Below are 19534 nucleotides of genomic sequence, written 5' to 3'. Positions count from 1 at the left end.
CGTGACGGGCTCTCGGGCCTGCCCCTGAGCATGCGCCATGGCATCAACGGCGGAAGCGCCATCTGTCCCCCGCGCCAATTTGAATTCTCAGCGACTGGCTAGCTAGGCACATCAACGCTTTTTGTGGTGGTGTCTGCATGTTCGTCTCTTCTTTGTGGCATCACAACTCAACTACCATACACGGTAAGTCTCAGCAAAGATGTTTTAACGCGATAGCGTTAAAGGCCCTGTGACGCAAAAGTGCGGCATCAGCATCAGTGTCGGCGCCGTCGTCCGCTGCTGAGAGAGAGAGAGAGAAACATTTATTTAGACCATCGAATTGATCTTGAGGACGAGTGGGTGGTGTCCTCATTCCAGGACTCCACTGGCCAAGGCTGCCCGACGTACTTGCTGGACGAGAGCTTCTTGTCCCGCCAGGGTATCGCCGGTCAGCTGTACCTCCCACCGCTCAAATGACATGTTAGGCGTCTTTAAATGTTCGGGTTTGCCCCCGCACCCCCACGAGATGTGAAAGAGCGTAGGGCGTGTGTCGCCACACCAGGGGCAGATGCCGCGATATGTTTGTGGGTACATTTGCTGTATCTGTGTAGGTTTGGTAATGTGTTTGTTTGGATAAGTCTGAGGGCTATTGCATCTTCAGTGCTGAGCTTTTTGTGAGGGGGAGGATAATCATGCGGTTTAGTCGCTGGATCTCGAGTCGGTTGCAGTAATTTGATGGCAGGGGCACAAAGGTAAAGGGTGGGGATTGATCAGACGATTGGTTTTGCCCCGCTCGGTTAATAAGCGCTCGAGCTAAGGCGTTCGCCCTTTCGTTCCCCTCCAGTCCCGCGTGACCCGGCGTCCACGTGATTTGATGGGATTCTTGCAGCCTCGGGCCTAGAATCTGAGCCGCCAGCACCGGTGTTCGTCCGTTGGTAAAGTTGCGGCAGGCCTGTTGCGAGTCGGCAACGACATGAACTTCCCTGCCCACCCTGTCATGTTGACTTATTACTAGCGCCGCGGCTATGGTCTCAGCCGCAGCTAGGGTCTCTGCCCTGACGGAGGCCGCGAGGGTTAAGCAGTTGTCTCTCCCGTTCACGGCAGCTACTGCGAAGAGGCCCCCTGCAGGGTACGCCGCCACGTCTACGTACGTTACGTACAGGTCACCCATCAATTGTCGGCGCTGTCTGTCGACCCGCGCCTTGCGTCGTCCTTCGTGGAGTTCATGGCTCATGTGCTTTGGTATGAGGTTCGCCGTGATCTGGCTTCTGACCTCGGACGGGAGTGATCGTTGCCCATCGATGGCACGAAACTCCGTTGCCGTGCCGGTCCGGTGGAGGATGGCTCTGCCCGCCGCCGTGTTCTGTAGTCTGGCTTTTTGGGAAGCCATAACCGCGTCCGACAGCTCAGCGAAGGTGTTGTGGATCCCGAGAGCCGCTAACTTCTCGTTTGAGGTGGTAACAGGGAGACCCAGGGCCGTTTTGTACGCGCCTCTGATGATGGCATCGACTCGCTCTTGGTCGCGTTTGTTTAACGTGTCGTAGTGATAGGGCATGCTAAACGTTACTCTGCTGATCACCAGAGCTTGGACGAGGTGGAGCGTGTCCTCTTCTCGCATGCCCTTGCGGCTTCTTGTTATTCGTTTGATAATCCGCGAGATCTGGTTAGTGGTGGACCTTAGGGTTTGGATGGTGTGGGTGGCTTTCAAGTTGCTCTGGATCCAAAAAACCAGTATCCTAGTCTTTTTACTTTTCGTGATCTTGTGGTCCTCTAGATAGAGTTCGGTAGGCCCGGGTGACTTGTAGATTCCTCCTCCATGCACTCGGATCACCTCGGACTTCTCGGGCGCGCAACGCATCCCGCTCGCTGTTTCAAATCTCTCCACGGCCATCGCGGCCTCCAGAAGGGTCGCCTCCTTTTGCGCGAGGGAGCCCTTGGTGGCCCAGAGCGTGATGTCGTCTGCGTATAAGGCGTAACCTAGGTCTGGGATCTTCCGCAGCTGTTTGGTCAGTGCTAGCATCGCGATGTTGAAGAGAATCGGGGAGACTATCGCCCCTTGCGGCTTTCCTTTGTTCGGCACGTCGATCGTATCCGATCGAGTCTGGCTTATTCCGATGGTTCCCGTCCGGCCCGTCAGGAACGATTTGACGCAAATAAAGATACGCTCTCCGCAGCTCATGTCGTTCAGTCCCTTGAGAATGGCCTCGTGAGAGATGTTATCGAAGGCCCCTTTCAGGTCGAGTGCGAGTAGGAGGTGTTCTCCTCCCTTCGGGATGCCCTTGAGAACTTCTTCCCTCAGGATTAGGAAAGCATCTTGCGCAGATAGTCCCGGCCTGAAGCCAAGCATGGTGTGCGGGAAGAGGTCACCGTCCTCTATGTAGTGTTGGAGGCGGGCTCCGATGACTGAGTAAATCATCCCGAACAACCCCGAGCATGCAGGCCCTCCACGTGGCGCAGAGCCGCTAGTGAACTATTTGAATTTCTTAAAGTGAAATACATTAGAAAAATCTTAAAGTAGGACTTAACCACAACCTACAGACATGATAGCGTCGGATTGTAATTTGAATGTACGGAAAAACGTAATTATGTTACGAGGAAACGCAAACACAAACCCCTTTTCTAGCATTTCTACCACACAACAGCGGCACGCCCGGGTAGGTTACTTGCAAGAACGCCATCCAAATGGAGATCGCCTCCTCGGCAAGTAAAACTGGGGCTTAGCCTACCCAATGCGTTTACGTGATACAAAAGTTATAAACAGGGATAAGGTGCCCCAGAAAGGCTTGCCAACATTTCGATAGGTGGACCTATCTTCATCAAAGGCGGCCTCGTCGTCCTCAGCAGGTTAGTTTTAACGGGTTAGCAGAGTGACGTCAAGTGGTTGTCGGTGGCGGCTGGCTGTAACCGGAGAGACTGAAAAGAAAATGAGCACTCTCGTTTGACGTCTCTAGGCGCGGTTACTGAGACGAGGGGGCAAGAGCGGGTGAGTGGGAAGGCGGCAGAAGAAAAAAAAATAGAATAGAAAAGAAAAAAATAACGACATAGGAGGGTGTTGGCGGAGCGAGAGGTTAGGGAGAGTTCAGAGGTCTCGAGAATGGCGTGCGCTTGGGGTCTTTGAAGAGCCGGTCAGCTGGTCAGTGTGCGAGCTGAAAGACAAGACGAGTTGAAAGAATGACTTGAGTAGCCTAGCAGCCATGCGTCGGGTAATTTTGAAGGTGTTAAGATGGCGACACGGGGACTGGGAGGGGGGGGGGGGGAGGGGTGTATTTGGAAGGCAGCAGCTCGGTCTTTCAATTGACGTCAGCCTCATAAGTGCGGCGTAGGCGTCCTCACGGCGGTATATAGAAGTGGCGCGACCCTGTGTGGTCGAGGCGCCGAAAAAGGTATCCTGGCGTCTGGGACTTTAGAATGTGTCGGTGTGGATCTTAAAATGAAAAGAAAAGGAAAAGAAAACAGAAGAAAGTGTAGGTGTTCGAAAGCGAAAAACAAACCGCTTGAACAAATAGGAGGGTGACCGCTTAAAAAAAAAATAAACAGTGAACGAGTAGGTGTACACGGGTAAAGCGCTCGTATGGTTTATATATTTGTAAAAAAGTGCTAGAGAATAAGTTGATTTGTAGAGGACGGGCAGGGAAGAACTGGAAATGGAGGAATAGGTGAGGTTGAGAATCGAGATTACTTGGAGGCCTTGCGTGTTCTGTGCCTTGTTAAAAGTATAACAATTTGATGTTCAAGTTAAAGCTTTTAGCTATACTAGGTTGCCACGTGCCAAATTGATGCGCGTCGGGTGCAGGCATTTAAACTTGTGTATGAGGTATGATTCTGTATATTTCCTCTCGCGAGGTGAACAGAAATTTGTTTGTAATATATATCGACTTGCTTCATCGAATATATGGCCATGTTCATTGAAATGGCTGGCTACTGCTTTAGTTAAATTGTGTTTTGTATCTGCGCGATGGCCGCTCAGTCTTGTGTGAATTTCTTGTCCAGTCTCACCCATGTATTGCTTGTTGCAAGCGGCACATTCTAGACAGTTGACTACGTTGCTTGACGTACATGTGAAACTCGAAGTTACCTTGTGAATATAATCCGACGCTGTACTTACTGTAGTAGTAGATAGATCTAGTAGATCTTACTGCAGCAGTAGATTGAATATGTTTGCATGTAGAACACCTGGAGCGGCCACAGGCGCCGGATGTTGGCTTTGTCTTTTTCATTAGTTTGGTGTATACAAGAATGTCCTTGAAATTACTGTAGCGTCTGTAGGCTACTCTGGGTGGGTCGAGAAAGATCTTAAGTTTCTGGTTGCTGGTGAGAATTGGGTAGTGTTTACTGAGGATGTTGTTCACGTTTGGGGGTCCGTTTGAGAATTTATTAGTAAGAAAAGGCGTTGTTGTCCTTGTGGTCTTAGGGCGGGGTTTGAGGACCTCGGCTCGGTCAAGTTTGGTTGCATCCGTGTAGGCTGTCTGAAGGGCAGTGTTCAAGTAGTTCCTGCTTGACAGGGTTTCCTTAAGGTGATCGAGTCTATCTATGTAGTCATGGTTTTCAACGCAAATGCGACGTACTCGTGTGGCTTGACTTTTAAAGATACCTTGCTTGCAATATCTGGGATGGGGACTTGTGTATTCTAGGTATTGTTTTTTGTCAAAGGTTTCCTATACAGCGTTGCCTTTAGTGTCGCATTATGAATATGAGCACAACGCTACAGCAATGCTTAAGGCGAGCGCGCGTGCACACCATATAGCCGTCGTCATCGTCCAAGCACCGACCACAGCATAGCCACTCGTGGCAATATATATTGTTGGGTCCAGAAAGTTTATGCGCTCACTTGGAGATTCCGCTGCGAGTTTTATTCTTGTGTAAAAAATACAAGAACATTACAAATGTATCAAGACTGTCCTGACCGTGTCCCCATATTATAAATATGTCGTCTATGTGTCATAGGTATGTGTGGGGCTTGTGTGTGCAAGGAAATAGGAAATTCGTTTCTAGAGTTCCCATAAATATGTTCTCGTAGGTTGGTGCAAAAGGTGTGCCCATGCTTGTCCCATGTATTTGTAGGTAGTAATTTTCCTCAAATTCGAAGTGCTTATATATCAGAACTAACTCAAGAAGAGACAAGTACACTTCGATAGAGTGTTGAGCATTGTGTTTGGACGGCGTTATTTTTATTGAATATAAACCATCAGGGATCGGAATGTTGGTGTTCAGGGCCGTGACTTCTAGTGGACGAGAATTATGTTTTGCGGTAGTGTGCCTTTAGTATTAATGTCCTCAATAATTCTTAGTAGGTGGGGGGTATCTTGTACACATGAGGGAAGTGTTATGGTAAAGTCACCAAGGAAGTAGCTGAGAAATGTGAAGAGGCTCCCTGTTGGGGGTGTTATTGTTCGATATTGTCGAACGCCCTGGGATATTAGCAGTGTATAGTTCAGTGGGTGGAATTTTATGAATTTTCTGGAGGAGGTAGACGCGCCCTGCAGTTGTGTTGCTTGGTTTAAGAAATTTGAATGGTGGCGGCGTTACCAATTTATCACCCAAAAGTAATTTCACGCTGTTGTCAATTGTTAGTGTGTATAGTAATGTCGTATGGCAAGTGGAAACTGAACCTGGCAACGTTCAACACTCGCACATTCTCGCGTGAGGTTAGCTTAGCAGGGCTATTTGAGGAATTAACAGGCATTGCCTTCGGTAATATCGGACTTAGTGAGGTTAGAACTGGTGAGGCTTATATAGTGCGGACTAACGGCCACGTCCTTTGCTACAGAGGTCTTCCACATAAGAAAGAATTCGGGGTAGGATTTCTAGTCCACAAGGACATCGCGTGCAACATTGATGAATACTGCAGCATTATAGAGAGGGTAGCAGACGTCGTAATAAAGCTGAATAGGAGAAACAGAATGAAGGTAGTAAAAGCCTACGCCCCAACCTCCAATCACGATGAAGAAATAGAACAGTTTTGTGAAGATGTTGAATTAGAAATGACATAAGTCCAAACTTAGTATACTGAAGTCATGAGCGACATCAATGCAAAAGGGGGGAAAAGCCAGCTGGTGAGCAAGCAATTGTTAACTACGTTATCGATTCTAGAAACGCTAGAGGAGAGATGTTGATAGAATTCGCGGAAAGGAACAGGCTCCGAATAATCAATACCTTCTTCAGGCAGCACAGCAACATGAAGTGGTCCTGGAAAAGCCCTAGTGGAGAAACAAGGAATGAAATAAATTGCATACTCTCTACCGATCCGAGCATACTGCAGGATGTAGAAGTGTTAGGTTGGGTAAAGTGCCGTGACCATAGGCTAGTGAGGTCTAGCATTTCTCTCAATTGGAAGAGAGAAAGAGTAAAATTAGTGAAGAAGAAACAGGCCAACCTAGACGCAGTAAGGGTAAAAGTAGACCAATTCAGGCTGGTGATCGGAAAGAAATATGAAGCTTTAAAACAGGGACATGAAGACAACCTGGAGGTAATGAATGAAGCCGTAACTAGGCTGATCTCAGTGGCAACAGTTGAAGGGGTAGATAAGGCACCAAGACAACCATGCAGTAAGTGAGCTCTTCCAAGTAACATAGGAGCTACTAAATAAACGAATAAACATGAAGGTGTCAAACTCAAGAGCTCAGATAGAATTCGCGTAACTGTCAGAACTGATCAACAAGAAAAAAGTAAGGGATATTCGAAATTATAATGTGGAAAGATTGAGGAAGCTGTAAAATAGGAAAGCAGCATGAAATCAGACAGAAGAAAACTTGACATAGAACAAGGCAAGTTGTTTGCACTGAAAGATAAGCAGGGTAATATCATCAGCAATTTCGATGACATAGTAAAATCAGCGGAAGTATTCTATACTGACCTATACAGTGGCCAGAGCAGCCAAGCTACTTGCATTCGAAGTTGTGATGAGCAGGATACAGAGGCTCCTTCTATAACTAGCGATGAAGTTGGAATGGCCTCGCAAGACTTGACCAGGGGAAAATCTGCTGGAGAAGATGAAATAAGAGTCGATTTATTCAAAGATGGAGGAGATATTATGCTTGAAAAGCTTGCGGCCCTTTATACGCAATGCTACACGACTTCAAGTGTACCAGAGAGACGCCATCATTATACTAATCCATAAGAAAGGAGAATTGAAGAATTGAAGAAATATACACCCATTAGCTTGCTTTCAAAATTGTGTAAAATATTCATCACGATAATTTCCAATAAAATCAGGGCAACAATTGACTTCAGTCAACCAATAGAACAGGCTGGCTTCAGGAAGGGACATTCTACGATGGATCATATCCATCGTAGAACTATCCAACAATCATATCCAACAATCAACCTCCCTATATGGCTTTCATAGATTATGAAAAGGCATTTGATTCAGTAGAGATACCAGCAGTCATAGAGGCATTGCGTAATCAAGAATTACAGCAGCCATACGTGAATCTCTTGGCAAATATCTACAAGGATTCCACAGCTAGCTTGGTTCTCCACAAGAAAAAAAGAAAGTTACCTATCAAGAAAGGAGTGAAGCAAGGAGACACAATCTCTCCAATGCTATTCACTGCATCCTTAGATGAAGTATTCAAGCTCTTAGACTGGGAAGGCTTAGGAGTGAGGATCAGCAACCTTCGGTTTGAAGATGACATTGTCCTATTCAGCAACAATGGGGACGAATTACAAGAAATGATTGAAGACCTTAACCTAGAAAGTGAAAGAGTGGTGCTGAAGATTAAAATGTAGAAGACAAGCATAATGTTCCATAGCCTGGCAAGGGAACGAGAATTCAGGATCGCCAGTCAGCCTCTAGATTGTGTAAAGGAGTACGTTTATCGAGGTCAATTACTCACAGGAGACCCTTATCATGAGAAGGAAATTTACAGAAGAATAAAATTTGGTTGGAATGCATACGGCAGGCACTGCCAAATCCTGACTGGGAGCTTACCACTGTTGTTTAAAAGAGAAGTGTACAATCATTGCATTCTACCTTTGCTAACTTGGAGGTTAACAAGAATCTCGAGAACAAGTTAAGGACCACACAATTGGCTATGGAACACAAAATGTTATGCCTAACGTTAAGGTACAGGGGGAGAGCGGTGTGGATCAAAGAGCAAACGGGGATAGCCTATATTCCAGTGGACATTAGGAAGAAAAAATAAGCTGGGCAGGCCATGTAATGCGTAGATGGATAAGTGATCGACAATTAGAGTGACAAAATGGCTACCAGGAGAAGGGAAACGCTGTCGAGGACGGCAGAAAACTAGGTTGGGCGATGAAGTTAGGAAATTTGCAGGCGCAAGTTGGAATTAGGATTGGTGAGATCGATGAATTCGATTAATCGATCAGGTGCATCCCTCAATCGATTAATCTTCATTGATGTCCACCGTTCATTTAATCGACGTTATCGATCAGACATGTTCGATGAATGGTTTTTGAGAGTTCGACAGGAGTGGCGCGAAAATTTCGAAATTGTACTGGAATGGCGGCGCCCGAGCAGTCACTGTGCGGCTGCGGTAAAGTGACTGTCGCCTGTTTTTCCGAGTCCCGAGTAATGCAGAGCCGAGCGTTTCTCTCTCTTCCCCTACACCGCACAAGCCAACACACAGTCCGAAGCCGGAGGCTGGAAATGCCCTCCCAATTCAAGGCATACTATAGCAAACCAGTCGTTGATTGCCGTGCCACTCCCAGTCTACTGAAGGTGTGGCACAGCAAGAGTGCACGGTTAGGAGCATGTATTTGACATAGCAATGGAGTTTATGTCAATTCCAGCATACCTATAGCGTCCGAGCATCTATTCACGTATGTTGGTTCTGTGGCCATTCAAAGACAGCGTCGGTTTCACCCAAACATCTCAGCCAATTCACATTCCTTTGCTCTGTTGAAAAGAGCATGTGGTTTAAAATCCTAAACCAATAATATTCTTTTCCCACGTGCGTATTGCAATTTCTTGCACATTTCACTTGGACTTCATGTTTCACTTTTGCCATTTTTCTTATATCTTATTTAACTCTACTGTACAGGGATTCACTAGTACCATGCATCTTATTTAGTTCTGCACTAATTGTCATTTTACAACATATATTGTTTATCTTCTCAAAAGCCACTAATGTCAGATATATCCCCATCAGTCATGAATTATGATCGGCTGTCGATCAATGTATCAAATATACATAATTGTATGTCAAGGGGCTGCAGACTTAAGAGAAAGTCAAGGTGGTAGAATGAATATTTCTGCATTTTATGATGAGTGACCATAATTACACAGTGATTAAGTATCTAATTATTCTGCACTGAATAATGACACGTCTCTAGATAAAAAGAATTTAGCACTAGCGCGAATTATTTGCCAATTATAGGTTCCAATCATTACTAGAAAGAAAAAAAAATATTTCGCAACTTCTACTGAATTGTCCCACGTCACACCTCTCGTCAAACACTGTAGTACTTTATCCAAAGCGATCTTCGGTAGCGATAGATATCCTTCAGAACTAAAGTGAAGGCACCTGAGGTAAGCAGAACGTTCAATTTACCCTAAGCTTAACGATCGTGGTCTATTCCTTGCCACAACTGCACAGAAATGGCAATAATAAGTCGCGTCCATTAATGGGCACACCGTGAATAAAGGGGGTATTTAGTCTTTAACAAGTTAAATATTATACTTAGTGAAATATTTATACACTTGTTTTAAAACTTGCTTTGACCTTCTAAACAATAAAATGTGGTCCTAGAAAATTAGATAACGGCGTTTCAACCATTTTAAAAGTGCGCAGCAACAATTTCTATTAAACGATTAATCGATGAAAAGCCCTTTGTCGAAAGCTATTATTCGACTATAGGCTAATATGATTATTCGTTAATCGTATAAAAATTATTCGACCATCCCTAGTTGAAATCAGCTAGCGCAAGACAGGGGTAATTGGAGATTCCAGGGAGAGGCCTTCGTCCTGCAGTGTACATAAATATAGGCTCATGATGATGGTAATGTCGGATCATTGTCTAGCTTACGGTAATGTTCAGGGTTTTTTAGCTATCTGTAAGCCTTGTGCTTGTACTTCTCTTGTACCCTTATCTGCTACCTTAATGACAATGTCGTTCCGGCAACCAAGATTTCAAGTGACACGACTCTCTGATAGAGCTATGTTTTTAGGTCGCTTAGCTGTCTTGACTTGGCTTATAATTTTTTAGTGACAGTTTTAAGGTGTAGGTCGAGTTCTATGCTTGTTCTGGTTCAGGAGTCCAAGTGTATTAGGCTCTAAGTGGTGTAGTCCCGGTGTCTGGTGCGTTGTTGTCTGCGAAAAACGTCTGATACGCACTTCTCGGGATAATTTGGAAAGATTCTTGTGAAGCTCGAATTCATTTATTGTGTTGTTCGTGGAACAAAAGTTTAGGCCCTTGCTAAGTAGGCCTATTTCTTCTCTGCTTAATGTTTTTGAAATGTCTACAACAATAGACTGATTTAATTTTGGGGAGACTTCAGCCACGTCTGCTATTTGTAGATTCCAGCTCCCTCTTGTTGGCCTGAGGTGGCTGTTTGCCTGGAAGGTTGTTGTCTCATTAAAGTTCGCTTTCTTCCTCTGTTCTTGAACCAATTTTCAAGATTGTGCTTTGTGGTAATGTTCTAACACTTTCATCTCGTCCGGTGTAAGACTATGTTCTGAAGTCTATGGCTAAAACTTTCCAGTTGTTCTTCTCTGTGTTCCTTGAGTATATTCAAAAGTGAGAGTGAGGCATTGTAAAATGTTTGCCACTTTTCACGATGGTGTGGTGGGAGTGTTCCTAGAGCTGGTATAGCCTTCCGCGTTAGTCCGTTAGGGATTATATTGTCTGTGTACGTTTTCAGATGGAAATTGTTACTTGCTCGTTTTCTTTGTAAATTTTCTAGCCTGTATAAATTCTGTACTTCGTGGCTGAGAAGGGTTATTACCTTGCAATGGCTGTCATTTGTTTGGCTTCTGGCGGATATATCTGTGTGTGGTGTGTTTCTGTTTGGCAGGTTTCTTCCCGCATGCCTCACTTAATTCAACCTCTGTTTCTGTTTGAGTTTGTGCGTGTGCTGCGTGTGGAGCGTGTGGGTGTCTGTGTGAAGGCTTCGATAGTGGATTTTGCGTTGTCTCTAACGGTTGTGTCTGTTTGCACTGGCGTTGATTTCGTCTTTAGAGCGGTGTGTGCTCGGTGGCTCGTTTCACAATCAGCTGTGTGTTCCTCAGGTGACTGGTGCAGTTGTGTTGTTCGGGGTGGCCCTGTCGGCAGAGTTGGTGGATTTGTTTTCAGGGGTAGATTTAACGAGTGTTTTCTGTACTTATCCTTAATAAAGGATTTGATGTGTTGGGAAATAAGCTGTATTCCACTGCGGCTTAAGTGGAAGCCATCCCAAGCTAGTGGTTCATGCGGTGCTTCGTGTATTTCTGCGTGGTGTATTGTGTCAACGTTCTTGTGGAAGTGTTCTAAGTTAAAGATTAACAAGTTGAGTTTGTTTATCTGCACATTGTGTTTCATAGGTTTGTTAGATTGGTGGATTAGTGGTCGGTGTTTGTTTTGTAAGCGGGGAGCAACAGCTGTCACGATTATGTACGCGTTTGGGAGAGCAGCTTGTACGGTGCGTCGTTCATAGACTCCATCGCTTCCGTGGCGTTGTGTGTGTTGAGGTTATTTGTGCCTGCACTGATATTGAAGTGTATGGTGCCTACTGGCGTATCATAAACTAGTGGGATGATGTCTGATGTTTGCGCTCCTCTCAGATGTCTTATGTACGGTGCGTGTGGGCCTGGTGGGAAGTGTTCCTTCGGGTACTTGTACTGGCTATCTCTAAGGATTGCTACATGGGCAAAGAATAAAAAGGGGCACTTACCCTGTCCCGTCATTATTAGCTGGTATGGAAGTCTAAAATAAAAAAGGGCGCTGACAGATGGAGTAGCACACGTGATATAAATGTTCTAAACAGGGCTAAGGTTTAGACGCGCACTCGCCTCGGGGCAACAGCAAACAATTAATAAAATAATATAAAAACGTACTAGAGCTTTCCCATTTTGATATAAGACGGCTTATATTGCCCCTGTAAAAATGTATCCCCAGCAATGCATTTGTGTTTAAAAGTGAAGGCGACTTCAAGGAGAACGGTGTCGTTGTAAGCTGGCTTTCCCGCGTAGTGTACTGCAGTGATGCCTACTCATAAAGAAAAATGCGATGCGAACAGGGCCCAATAACGCTATCACGTTCTACTCTTAAAGGCGAAGCTTAGGCGTTCTCCAATTTGTTATTCGATAGCTCATGATTTCGTAGTGCAAACTCGCTTCATATCTCGATACTATATGGAATGTTTAACGGCAAGCGATAGCTCATGCTTGTTGATTTTATCGTCACAGTTGATGTTCGAAAAAAAAACACGATGTTTTACACAAATATTAGGCAGCCACTAGGCGGATTGTGTTTTGTTAAGCAGCGTAATGTGAGTAGATCTCGTTTGTGGCATTCGAGCGGGGAGGCATAACGCTGCGCTGTGTAGTGAAATTCTCATGACACGCTTTACGTATATACCTAAAAATTGTGCTAGCTTGAGGAATTGTCAAAAGCAGGCGTATCGTTGAGCAAATGGCGGCGCACTCGCCGTTGGAAAATCGTGTTTGCGGGACATTCATCATCAATGCGTGCTGATGCCGTTTTCATGAAGAAGAAATTACAGTATTTCTGAGGGCACCCCGCAACGAATCTAAATCTACGGAACCGCAAAAGCTTTCATAGCACGTAACTAGTGGGTCATTCCACGCCAAATCAACCAACTTTTTTCAAACGTCACAGATACAGTTCAAAAACTTTATACGTGTTTGTTGAAGTTACACACTCATTCTCGAGGTTTATATTCGTTGTCAAACATTTTGCAGCATTTTGGCGAATATTGAATGTTTTTGCACAGCGGAGCAAGGCACTAATCAACGGTTTTTTTTTTTTTTGACGCAGTTCAGATGGACTAAGTTCTGATGGACTCATAACAAGTGCCGTTTGGGTTGGCGATGTTGCCCACCGCTGTCGGTGTCCGCCGCAGCTACCGACAGGAAGGCGAAAAAATATACCCAGCTCCCGCCGGGATTGAACCCGGGCCCGCATCGTGGGAGTCAGCCACTCTACCACTGAGCGACGCCAGCGCTCGCTAGCTTGTAGCGGAAACATGCCCGATACACACGTCCTATATCGCGCGAGGACACACGCGGTATGATATGGGCGCTGCGTAGGGTCGGCACATGCACACTTTGCATTGCAGTTGCATATTATTGTACCAGGTGGTTCATCATGTAGCGGTTGCATAGGTTGCTGCACAAGGTAGATATAGAAATCTTGAAGAAGAAAAGGAAGATTAAGGAGGTGCATACCTGATTAAATCAAGCAGGCTTGGTGAACTTCACCTCCCCGTTTCAAAAGGGATGCCAATAAATCACCATCATCATTAGCATCGTATCGTGCCACTTGTCACGCTATGTGACATGCGCGCTGCGTAGCGTCGAAACATACGAAGTTTCCATTGCAGTTGCGTCATGGAAGGTAAACTGACATGTAGCATGTAGCAGTTGAATGTAGCAGTTGCATGTAGCTGGACCTAGTTCACTCAAGCTGGCTAGGTGACTGTTTCTCTCTGCCCCGTTTCAAAAGGGGATGCCAATAAGTCATCATTACCATCATCATCACCAACAGCATCGTATTGTGGAACGTATCAAAGGATGTGACATGTACGCCACGTAGTCCCGACTAGAGCACTGCACGGGCTCGGGCTTACCCGAAAGCCCGGGCCCGACCCGGCCCGTGGGCCGGGCCGGGCTGGGTAGAGCAGTTTTTTCACGGGCTCGGGCCTGGCTCGGGCACGGCGTGTGCTTTTTGACCCGGGCCCGGGCAGGGCTCGGGTTTTTTGACGCGGGCCAGGCCGGGCTCGGGCTTTCTGCAAGTTGTTCTCGGGCGTCTCAACTCTGAAAAACAAGTTTTTTTCAGCATCGGGCCGGGTTCGGGCCGGGCTCGGGCTTAAGGTAAAGGGATGACGGGCCGGGCCGGGCGGGTAACGTAGATTATTTCCGGGCCCAAGCCGGGCCCGGGTCTCGCCATAAAAGTTTTGATTGGGCTCGGGCGGGCCGCCCAATGTAAAAACGGGCCCGGTCCGGCCTCGGGCTGCAAAAATCGGCCCGTGCAGTGCTCTAGTTCCGACACCTTATTTATTATTTATAATACAAAAGAATGGTGTGAAGTGAAATAAGCAAATAAGGCGACTGGGATAAATGAGACTTCTTTAGATACTTTATTTAGCGAACTAAAAGCGTCAATCTTTCCTCAAGAACTACAAGGCAAAAATTTTATGCGTAAATAAATCTGGCATGGTCACGGTCAGATAATATAGCACTCAGTCACTGCGTGTTTGTCAGCAGGAAGGTTTTGCGCTCGTAAAAGACAACTACTCAAGTCACCATCTTATCACAAGGTAAATTGATACCATTTGGTATCACACGGCAGTTTCCGAGATGGCAGTGAAACAGTTAACATGCGCCCGACACCAAATAATTATACCTACGTAGAGGTTTGCAATATGGTACACATGAACCTCATTGGACGCTAAACAGCCAGGGTACCAAGAGAAACGCTTTCAATAGAAAAGCGCAATTCAAACTTACTAACACATCACGGCCAGCACGGAGGAGCTCGGTAATATGTTTGTAAACTTTACAGCGAAGCTGTTAAGGGCTCATTCCTCGATGGTCGCGTCCGGATGTAGAAAAAAAAACTAATTGGCCGTATGCTGTATGTGCGAGTGAAAGCACGCGAGGACGAGGGAGGCGTGCTTTCACGGGAAGCGATCGCACGGTGGAGAGCAAACGTGACTTCCCAGTGGAAGGGGAGCGGTGGGTGAGGAGGGCATCGAGGCACCCTAAACTGTGCGTGTGCGTGCCCGCTCCCACTGCGGCGCATGCGCGCAGCCCTGCCAGCCTCGGCCTTCTGTCCCGCTGACTCTCTCTGGGCTCTCGCCCGCCTCTCCCGTAACAGTGTCGACAACGGCGTTTAGCCGTTCCGTCACGTACACATCGCGCTAGCCTTCGTATCAGTTGCCCTTACGAGTCGCCATGGCCCAGCCGCGTGCTGTTCGTTCGGAGGAACAACGCAACGAGCGCCGGGGAACTGGCTACTCAATCTCCCACGCGAAAGGAGGACAGCGGGAAGGCAGCGCGGGAGGGAGGGGTTGCGGCTTCTGCTCTGTGAGCAACTTGTACTTTGCGCAGCGCCGGGCGGTCGCGCGAACCGCATCTTGAAAGTGATCTGCAACACGGCTTCTACCTTTGTGTGCGCTGTGCTTTCGCAGCTGTTTCCGTTGAAGCGATCTACCGCATGAACCTTCGTCCGCTGCGGCCGGCACGCTTGCTCACGCCAGCGTTTTGACAGCGGTTGTGTGCTATCACAAACAACGCGCAGAGAGAGAGAGAGAGAGAGAATAACATTTTATTGAATTATCAAGAAAGGGGTCCTGGGAGCGGGTTGGTGGGTCCCTATTCCGAGACTCCACTGGCCAGAGCTACTCGCCGGGCCTGGTCGAGAAGACCCCTCAGGGTCTCCAGGTCCACGCCGGTGAGGATGGTCTCCCACTGCTTCCTATTTGTGATTTTGGATACCAATAATTGTGAATTGTATTTGGGGGCCTACTTATGCATTCCCACGTTACGTGGGCGAGAGTTGGCTTCCCTCAGCACCACAGGCACTGGCCTGGATAGGTCACTAAATAAATGAAAACCACCGGATCGTATACATTTCTGATTGATTAATAGTTCAAATAACCAATTACACCATCGCATCCTAATAGTCATAATTGGAAATAAATAATTCCCACCATAGTACAGCTCTGCTGGTATTCTATCTCCACCCCAGTGGAAGGGCTTACAGTTTTTTTAGCTTTTTGCCGTTGTTTAACTAAGCCCAGGTAATAAGGAGGCCTTAAAAGATTTGACTTAAACTTGCATTTCAATACCGAATTTCACACAAGTGCTTTCTCTTCTATTAGCTCCCTTATTATTCTTAAGGTATCTTTGTATGACCATGTCCCGATAGATATTGTGACCCTTTTTTTTTCACTGTTGTCTACGTTTGTCACCTCTCAAAAATATTCAATAAATTGTCGCGCAAAATTTCTTTTTCATTTTTTTTTCAGGTTATAGCACCTCGTCATGTGTGAATGTAAACATAAAAATGTGTACTAAAATTCCTGGCGTACTTTTGTTTTAGGTTTTGTATATTTATTATAAAACATTTTTTCACATAAATAGCATAAACAACTCGACATCGTGATCTGAGCTGTAGGAAAGTTTGTGAAACATGCGGCGAAAGCTAACTCTGCACTAGATAGCCGCTGAAATTGCACCGACGATCTTGTTGCTGACAGCGGCTTCTGCAGCGCCGCCTATAGTCTTCTCCAATTTCTTCCTCCACTTCTTCAACTTTTTGCCAAATCCGTGCGACCTTCCAACATCACCGTTGTCATCATCATCTTCAAGCTCAATGTGGGCGAGTGCTTGGTGCTGTTCCAAAGCGTCATCGACCAGCTGCTTGAAGCGTCCAAGCACCACTTCTGGATCCGAGCCCTCGTAAGCGTCTACCCAGTTGTCCACTGCTTGGAAGGCCAGTTCCAGGGCTGTCTGCAAGTATTTGTCTCCAGAAAATACCGACGTATGTTAAACATGTGCTGCGCGCATAAAAAAATGTGCCGTTGGGATACTGCCAGCGCATGGATTTGCAAACATACTCATCTAAAATCAATCTAACCCACACAACTGAAAATAGATTCTCAGATAAATATGAGTGGGTGGACGTTGTTTATATATATATATATATATATATATATATATATATATATATGTGTGTGTGTGTGTGTGTGCTCAAGTGTTCACCAAACTAAACATTGAAACTCCTATACGTACGACATGCGCTGCAGGAAAATCTGAGCAATATTCAATTTAGCGAAGGCCCCAGGCACATTTTATGGGTTACATAAAATCAGGTCATATGTATTGTCTGACAATGATTGATTAATCATGTTAACAGCAGCTGTCACCATGCTTTAGGATATTGTGGTTATAAAGTATAGGGAACGGTGACAGAGACCAAATGTGTAGGAGTGGTTAGATCGGTTTCCAATTACTGTATCTTGAAAAGATACTCTGCAGCTTGCAGTTTTGTCTGAAGGAACTTTACCTCATGAATTTAGGTTATAGCTTACTTTAAAGCATCGGGAAGCACGTCGGGTAGGTAACACGGATAAAATGCCACTTCCTAATATCTCCACAAAATCTGGGAAACATACACATGCGAATGCTCTTACGGAATAAACACACACAAAGGTACCATGAAATGTGTTTAAGAAGGACGTACCTTGTTCAGTTTTTGGTGACAGCTGAGCCATTGCTGATAATGATCTGAAAAACAGTGACAGATCTGTGAGAATGCAATTGCTTGCCCTCTTGGAGAATATATGGTCGCGAATTATAATAATATTTCATGAACTCGCCTGAAGACGCGATGAACAAGTAGGTACTTACAGCACAGCAACACCTAAAAACAGCGAAAAAGCAGAAGTTCGCTCTTTTATAATTGTTAATGAATAATCAGTTTCAAAGACTTTAGCAGTTGAGAGTACAGGGTGTTTCTGCTAACTCGGGCCAAGTATTAGCAAAAACATAGATGCTACGCATGTCAAATTTTCGCAGTATTGTTCTGAGCCATATGGGGCACGTCATTATATTTTTTTTTTCAATCGACGAAGCTCGGTAATTAACAAAGATTACCTACGTTACTTTTTAAACACTAACTCTAGCGAAAAATCTTCAATAAAAAGTTGTAGCGCTTGTTCAGAAACATCGAATTATTTAATCTGTGCTAAGATAACAGCCCCGCTTAATGTTTTTCCAGCCTTTCTTTAAAGTGCACGAAATTTAAAAAATACCACGTGACTGCCGGCGCCGCGCTTTATGTGCCCTCAAATGTAAGTTCTACGAAATTAGGAAAGGCTGCTCCGCGCACTGGGATCGATTGAACAGGCTGTCAGTGACTGCGATCATGGTTTTTATCTCCGTCCTTCATCACACTGTCACCCTCTCCGCCTCCATCGTATTTGTTCATTGGTGCGAAAAGAAAAAGAAAAAAATGCCTGCGCTGCGTCAAATGCTGGCTTCGGTCCTGTATCGCATTTGCACGTGGCCATGTGGCGGCGGCTTTTAACAGCGAAGCTGTTTAAGCCAGCCGTAATCTGTGCGTGTGCCACGAAATTATCATCATCAGCATTGGCTCGAGCGTCGTCGTCTTCTTCTGCAGTTTAAACCAGCCGCAATTTGTGCGTGTGCCACGAAACAGCCGCACCGTAGCCATGGCAACCAGGCGACGCCACACAGACATGGCTCCGCCGAGCTCCCTTCAGCTGCGCGCAACTGCGCGCAACTGCGCATGCGCCGTGACGTCATCCTTGCACCTCAGCACTCGCCGCCAGTAATAAATAAATAAATAAATAAATAAATAAATAAATAAATAAATAAAACAAAATGAACGTAGGATTCGAACCCGTAGGATATCTTAGCACCGGCGGTCCGAAGGCATGCGTCACAACCAAAGTGCTATGCACACACTTTTTTTGAACATGGTATTTATTACAATGAATGAAATGTTGTATGTACAGGAACTATTTACAATAGTATGAGCACCAGGTGAATATAAGTAATCACACGTCAACGAGCAGTCCATATAAAGAAAGCGTCCCACACAGCAACACCGTCCATCACAACAAAAACTTTAAAGGTGAAGTTAAACACCTAATCAAAAGTAGATACCAATCCTGCTGACACCCACGCATGCAGAACGTGCATTTATGGCAACCATGTAGTTGAATTGTACTCACGATTGCTACACAACTTGCTTTGGGAGAGAGAAAGAGAAAATGAGAGCGAGAGGGAGAAAGAAAGAAAGAGAAAGAAGGAGAGAGAGAAAGGAATAGACAAAGAGATTTAGACGTCTTTAAAAACTGCGTGAAAAAAACGAGGACACACGAAAGAAAAACACACGACACCAAGAGTGCGCTCGTGGTGTCGTGTGTTTTCATTTCATGTGTTCTCGTTCTTTTTCGCGCAGTTTTTAATAACATCTAAAAGCTATGAACTGACTAGCCCACCAGAACGTCTTACTAAAGAAAGAGAAAAAGAAAGAGAGAGAGAGATAACCTAGCTACAACTAAGAGACGCAATCAATCGGCCAGCTTTGCTGTGTCTTGAGCTATGCGCGGCCTAGTGCCATTTTTTTTCTTAATACGGTACCCCCCTTTAGTCACTTACCGTCCATCGCAGTCACCTACAGCTTGCTCAATCGATCTCTGTGCGCGGAGCAGCTTATGCTAATTCGTTGAACTTACATTTGAGGGCACTAAAGGCACGGTGCGTTAAGCGGCAGTCAAGTGGTATTTTTTTTATTTCACGGACTTTAAAGAAAGGCTGGAAAAACATTACACCGAGCAGTTATCTTAGCACAGAATAAATAATTCGGTGTTTCTGAAGACGCGCTACAACTTTTGCAT

This window comes from Dermacentor silvarum, chromosome 2 (assembly GCF_013339745.2).
Source record: "Dermacentor silvarum isolate Dsil-2018 chromosome 2, BIME_Dsil_1.4, whole genome shotgun sequence".
Lineage (NCBI taxonomy): Eukaryota > Metazoa > Arthropoda > Arachnida > Ixodida > Ixodidae > Dermacentor > Dermacentor silvarum.
Note: the sequence above shows the minus strand (reverse complement) of the source record.